General features: G+C 56.1%; 2 non-coding genes across 2 annotated transcripts; both read right to left on the bottom strand.

The window, feature by feature from the left end:
- Window positions 1-1,377: 1,377 nt before the first annotated feature.
- On the bottom strand, window positions 1,378-1,532 carry LOC126222465 (5.8S ribosomal RNA). The gene has a single exon (XR_007543365.1). It is a non-coding gene; the product is annotated as a 5.8S ribosomal RNA (ribosomal RNA).
- Window positions 1,533-1,885: 353 nt separating this feature from the next.
- LOC126222458 (small subunit ribosomal RNA) lies at window positions 1,886-3,794 on the bottom strand. Its single transcript, XR_007543359.1, has one exon. It is a non-coding gene; the product is annotated as a small subunit ribosomal RNA (ribosomal RNA).
- Window positions 3,795-7,076: the final 3,282 nt, after the last annotated feature.

The raw sequence follows: 7,076 nt of genomic DNA, 5'->3' as shown, positions 1-7,076 counted from the left end.
CCATCAGGGTTTCCCCTGACTTCGTCCTGGCCAGGCATAGTTCACCATCTTTCGGGTCCCAACGTGTACGCTCTAGGTGCGCCTCACCTCGCAATGAGGACGAGACGCCCCGGGAGTGCGGAGGCCGCCGCCCCGTGAAGGGCGGGAGAAGCCCCATCCTCCCTCGGCCCGCGCAAGGCGAGACCTTCACTTTCATTACGCCTTTAGGTTTCGTACAGCCCAATGACTCGCGCACATGTTAGACTCCTTGGTCCGTGTTTCAAGACGGGTCGTGAAATTGTCCAAAGCTGAAGCGCCGCTGACGGGAGCGATTATTCCGCCCGAGAGCATCCCGAGCCAACAGCGGCGCGGGTCCGGGGCCGGGCCAGGTAGGTCCGTCATCCGGGAAGAACCGCGCGCGCTTGCCGGGAGCCCGAGCGCCCAAAGGGGCGAATCGACTCCTCCAGATATACCGCCGAGCAGCCAGCCAGGACACCGGGGCTCTGCCCAACAGACGCGAACCGAGGCCCGCGGAAGGACAGGCTGCGCACCCGGGCCGTAGGCCGGCACCCAGCGGGTCGCGACGTCCTACTAGGGGAGAAGTGCGGCCCACCGCACACCGGAACGGCCCCACCCCGCGGCGAGTGGAAAGGCAACCGGACACGACCCCGCCGCGGATTGCTCCGCGCGGGCGGCCGGCCCCATCTGCCGAGGGCGGAGGCCAGTGGCCGGATGGGCGTGAATCTCACCCGTTCGACCTTTCGGACTTCTCACGTTTACCCCAGAACGGTTTCACGTACTTTTGAACTCTCTCTTCAAAGTTCTTTTCAACTTTCCCTCACGGTACTTGTTCGCTATCGGTCTCGTGGTCATATTTAGTCTCAGATGGAGTTTACCACCCACTTGGAGCTGCACTCTCAAGCAACCCGACTCGAAGGAGAGGTCCCGCCGACGCTCGCACCGGCCGCTACGGGCCTGGCACCCTCTACGGGCCGTGGCCTCATTCAAGTTGGACTTGGGCTCGGCGCGAGGCGTCGGGGTAGTGGACCCTCCCAAACACCACATGCCACGACAGGCGGCAGCCTGCGGGGTTCGGTGCTGGACTCTTCCCTGTTCGCTCGCCGCTACTGGGGGAATCCTTGTTAGTTTCTTTTCCTCCGCTTAGTAATATGCTTAAATTCAGCGGGTAGTCTCGCCTGCTCTGAGGTCGTTGTACGAGGTGTCGCACGCCACACCGCCAGCCGGCTGTGCACGCTACCGAGACAGTACCGGTATGCGAACCGCCAGGCGACGGGCGCGCATCGCTCGTTTGAGGGGACGTGGCCGGCCCCACAGGCCGGCACGACACACCCACGTCTCCGAAGCGGGACAAACGCCGCGCGCTTCAGTTTACGTAGCCGACCCTCAGCCAGACGTGGCCCGGGAACGGAATCCATGGACCGCAATGTGCGTTCGAAACGTCGATGTTCATGTGTCCTGCAGTTCACATGTCGACGCGCAATTTGCTGCGTTCTTCATCGACCCACGAGCCGAGTGATCCACCGTCCTGGGTGATCTTTTTACAGTTTCCACTGTCTCTTTCAAAACAGTTGCATAGGCGGGACTGAGGCGTTCGACGGCCCCCTGTTCCAGTGTTTTGTGTCCAACGGCCTCACGGCCGATGGGCGTCGTACGGCTCCACTCCGGAGCGGACAGGCACTCGGGCGAACGTCATTCAAAACCGGCGCGAGGCGCCAGGTGCCGCAGGCCAGCCGCTCCAGAGCTTCAGCGCTCGTACCACACAACATTTTCCGTTAGTTTTGAGAAGCACGCGTGGTCCCGCACGCGGCGCACAGCTACTGCGAGCCGTACAGGTAGCGTGTTGCACGACACGACACGCACATCGAAAGACATGCAGTCTAGTCGGTAATGATCCTTCCGCAGGTTCACCTACGGAAACCTTGTTACGACTTTTACTTCCTCTAAATGATCAAGTTTGGTCATCTTTCCGGTAGCATCGGCAACGACAGAGTCGATGCCGCGTACCAGTCCGAAGACCTCACTAAATCATTCAATCGGTAGTAGCGACGGGCGGTGTGTACAAAGGGCAGGGACGTAATCAACGCGAGCTTATGACTCGCGCTTACTGGGAATTCCTCGTTCATGGGGAACAATTGCAAGCCCCAATCCCTAGCACGAAGGAGGTTCAGCGGGTTACCCCGACCTTTCGGCCTAGGAAGACACGCTGATTCCTTCAGTGTAGCGCGCGTGCGGCCCAGAACATCTAAGGGCATCACAGACCTGTTATTGCTCAATCTCGTGCGGCTAGAAGCCGCCTGTCCCTCTAAGAAGAAAAGTAATCGCTGACAGCACGAAGGATGTCACGCGACTAGTTAGCAGGCTAGAGTCTCGTTCGTTATCGGAATTAACCAGACAAATCGCTCCACCAACTAAGAACGGCCATGCACCACCACCCACCGAATCAAGAAAGAGCTATCAATCTGTCAATCCTTCCGGTGTCCGGGCCTGGTGAGGTTTCCCGTGTTGAGTCAAATTAAGCCGCAGGCTCCACTCCTGGTGGTGCCCTTCCGTCAATTCCTTTAAGTTTCAGCTTTGCAACCATACTTCCCCCGGAACCCAAAAGCTTTGGTTTCCCGGAGGCTGCCCGCCGAGTCATCGGAGGAACTGCGGCGGATCGCTGGCTGGCATCGTTTATGGTTAGAACTAGGGCGGTATCTGATCGCCTTCGAACCTCTAACTTTCGTTCTTGATTAATGAAAACATACTTGGCAAATGCTTTCGCTTCTGTTCGTCTTGCGACGATCCAAGAATTTCACCTCTAACGTCGCAATACGAATGCCCCCGCCTGTCCCTATTAATCATTACCTCGGGTTCCGAAAACCAACAAAATAGAACCGAGGTCCTATTCCATTATTCCATGCACACAGTATTCAGGCGGGCTTGCCTGCTTTAAGCACTCTAATTTGTTCAAAGTAAACGTGCCGGCCCACCGAGACACTCAATAAAGAGCACCCTGGTAGGATTTCAACGGGGTCCGCCTCGGGACGCACGAGCACGCACGAGGCGGTCGCACGCCTTCGGCTCGCCCCACCGGCAGGACGTCCCACGATACATGCCAGTTAAACACCGACGGGCGGTGAACCAACAGCGTGGGACACAAATCCAACTACGAGCTTTTTAACCGCAACAACTTTAATATACGCTATTGGAGCTGGAATTACCGCGGCTGCTGGCACCAGACTTGCCCTCCAATAGATACTCGTTAAAGGATTTAAAGTGTACTCATTCCGATTACGGGGCCTCGGATGAGTCCCGTATCGTTATTTTTCGTCACTACCTCCCCGTGCCGGGAGTGGGTAATTTGCGCGCCTGCTGCCTTCCTTGGATGTGGTAGCCGTTTCTCAGGCTCCCTCTCCGGAATCGAACCCTGATTCCCCGTTACCCGTTACAACCATGGTAGGCGCAGAACCTACCATCGACAGTTGATAAGGCAGACATTTGAAAGATGCGTCGCCGGTACGAAGACCGTGCGATCAGCCCAAAGTTATTCAGAGTCACCAAGGCAAACGGACCGGACGAGCCGACCGATTGGTTTTGATCTAATAAAAGCGTCCCTTCCATCTCTGGTCGGGACTCTGTTTGCATGTATTAGCTCTAGAATTACCACAGTTATCCAAGTAACGTGGGTACGATCTAAGGAACCATAACTGATTTAATGAGCCATTCGCGGTTTCACCTTAATGCGGCTTGTACTGAGACATGCATGGCTTAATCTTTGAGACAAGCATATGACTACTGGCAGGATCAACCAGGGAGCTGCGTCAACTAGAGCTGAGCAGCCGGCCGCCCGGGAGTGTGTCCCGGAGGCCCGCGCGAACACGCAAGCGTCCGCTCAATTATTCTGCAAACAGGAGGAGGCTGGGCTCCCCTGCACGATACACCTCGAAACCCTCTCAGGTCCCGGCGGCGCGCAGCGCCGTCCTAAGTACTTGGTCGGGTTCGAGAGAGGCGCAATCGCCCGGAGATAGGCGAGTAGACGCTTTCAGTGCGACCACCCGTGCTCCCAACTGAGCTTGCCGCTGCCGACAGAGGCCCGGGAGCGTGCTGTCGTGGTGTTGCCGGCGGGAGACAACACGCGGCCACAAACAGTGACCGGGCAGCTCCAACGCCAGCGCCACAGAGGGGCAGAGCCCCACTTGGGTGCCAAAGCGAACTCTCCCAGCACAGCGCACGCGCCAACACATCCGCACAGCTGCGATACAAACCACCTGCGAGAACCGCGGGGGCGACCGAGCAGCAGACGGCGTCGCGGCGCCGAGTGCCGGGCGGCGGCGCATCCTCAACGCACACAGTCCTCAATCGGACCAGCACACTGCAGATGTCCACCGCGCTTCGCACCGGGCCCGGGAGGACCCACTTTGGCCGCACGGCGCCGCGCGCTGGGTGCGCCGGCACGCAGATGCGCCGCCTGCCGCGTCCGTCAGCCGGCGCGCCTGCCACTGGGCGCCCCCACCAGCCGGCTGCCGCGCGTGCGCCCACGCAGCGCGCGGCCAGCACGCCGGGCGCCCCCCCCTCACCGGCCGGGGACGGTCCCACCCAGCCACCGCCGCGTATCGCTTCATACCCACATGCCCACTCACGTTCGTGGGTATGACGGGTGTCGCTGAAGCAACCGGTTAATACCTGTACCGATCGTCGATATCAACGATTCACCTCCAGCGCGAACAACCGCGCAACAACGGATTTCCAGTTCATTTGCGTAACTTGGGCAGCAAACGTAGACGTCCATCTACATTGCGAATTCAATGGGTCTTGCATGCCTGGATGTTATGAGTCACGGACACGCCACATCAGTCCACATACATGCTGCGACGTATGCACGAGAGAACACGTGGAAGGTGGCCCGCGTACGTATGCCGATGCCATTGCACAGCTGCGAAGCTCATTGAACACGCAAACTCCTGACTGACGAACTAGAGGCGACAGGGGAGGGGGGGGGGGGGGGGGGGGGCGATATACGTCTTATAGCAGTACACATTACAGTGGATAGCGGGACCATGTGGGAACGTACGCAACACTCGCTAGATGTTGTGAGGGTAGGCACCGTAACATGATTCAATACGCAGGACACCAGAGTGTGCGCGCAGCGAACTATGTTGAGAGGGTTGCGATTAGGCAACGCTACACGAATTTCTAGATTCATATAACAAACAATTACGTGGGTTAGGTTAGGGCGCAACGTGGGTTAGGTTAGGGCCCAACTTAGGTTAGGTTAGGGCCCAACTTAGGTTAGGTTAGGGCCCAACTTAGGTTAGGTTAGGGCCCAACTTAGGTTAGGTTAGGGGCCCCAACTTAGGTTAGGTTAGGGCCCAACTTAGGTTAGGTTAGGGCCCAACTTAGGTTAGGTTAGGGCCCAACTTAGGTTAGGTTAGGGCCCAACTTAGGTTAGGTTAGGGCCCAACTTAGGTTAGGTTAGGGCCCAACTTAGGTTAGGTTAGGGCCCAACTTAGGTTAGGTTAGGGCCCAACTTAGGTTAGGTTAGGGCCCAACTTAGGTTAGGTTAAGCCCCAACTTAGGTTAGGTTAAGCCCCAACTTAGGTTAGGTTAAGCCCCAACTTAGGTTAGGTTAAGCCCCAACTTAGGTTAGGTTAAGCCCCAACTTAGGTTAGGTTAAGCCCCAACTTAGGTTAGGTTAAGCCCCAACTTAGGTTAGGTTAAGCCCCAACTTAGGTTAGGTTAAGCCCCAACTTAGGTTAGGTTAAGGCGCAACATAGGTTAGGTTAAGGCGCAACATAGGTTAGGTTAAGGCGCAACATAGGTTAGGTTAAGGCGCAACATAGGTTAGGTTAAGGCGCAACATAGGTTAGGTTAAGGCGCAACATAGGTTAGGTTAAGGCGCAACATAGGTTAGGTTAAGGCGCAACATAGGTTAGGTTAAGGCGCAACATAGGTTAGGTTAAGGCGCAACATAGGTTAGGTTAAGGCGCAACATAGGTTAGGTTAAGGCGCAACATAGGTTAGGTTAAGGCGCAACATAGGTTAGGTTAAGGTGCAACATAGGTTAGGTTAAGGTGCAACATAGGTTAGGTTAAGGTGCAACATAGGTTAGGTTAAGGTGCAACATAGGTTAGGTTAAGGTGCAACATAGGTTAGGTTAAGGTGCAACATAGGTTAGGTTAAGGGATGGTGTATGAGGGGGGAGGGGACGAGGTTCGTTCATAGTGATGATGGTAAGTGGACGCCTGAGGCACCCTGAGATGTGTCACGTCAGGATGCATCTTTCTCTCAGGGGAGGTGGTGCGCCGGTTGCGTGGGTGTGGCAAGGGGAGTGGCAGGCCTGTGTCTTTCATTCCTGCCATTGCTTATATGCTGTGAGACAAGGCAGTGTGGTGGTGTTGGTTGCACCCCTGTCTAGGACATGTGTGGGTGTTTGTGGCTTATCTGAGTAATGATGGTTGTTGGAAGAGTGAGATATTCTGTTTTTGGGGTGGACCTCCTGGTTTTGTTATCATAGTGTGAATGGTGTAATGTGGCGGAGAGGATGCACTGGATGTTGTTCCATGCTGGTGCTTAGATATCTTGTCTGTGTCTGTTACAGCCAGAGAGTAGTGTGTGATAGAGTGTCTGGGTGACGTGTAGTTCGCATGTGTGCACAGACTGTCAGCATGTATAGGGACTGTTGTATGTCGTATGCCATCTATATTCCGATGGCTCTGCATCTATTAGTAATCAGCGCCATGTATCAGTTTAATCTGGTTGCGGTCACGCGGTGTTCTATCTCTGTACAGTAGTAGAGGTGCGACTGCACTACGTAGCTACCCCTTGCGGCAGCTTTCCCCGGTGTATGGCATACGATTATCGGCAATCAGTCGATTAGTGACAACTGGTCGTGTGACAACGTCACATGTCTGCGGGTGGGATACGCTACACCCTGCCTGTGGGTCAGGGCTCAGGAAAGCTCTCCTGACACTGAGCGCTCGGACCGTCATTACCCGTCTGAGTAATATATTGCGGAGCGCTTTTAGCCATTGCCCAGAGTCTTTGCGACTGCGAGTGCAACGCCCATGGGGATCGACATGGTTGGGGCGCTTTCTAGC

The sequence above is a fragment of the Schistocerca nitens genome, unplaced genomic scaffold (assembly GCF_023898315.1).
Source record: "Schistocerca nitens isolate TAMUIC-IGC-003100 unplaced genomic scaffold, iqSchNite1.1 HiC_scaffold_233, whole genome shotgun sequence".
Taxonomy (NCBI): Eukaryota; Metazoa; Arthropoda; class Insecta; order Orthoptera; family Acrididae; genus Schistocerca; species Schistocerca nitens.
This window is presented reverse-complemented; position numbering and strand designations above follow the sequence as displayed.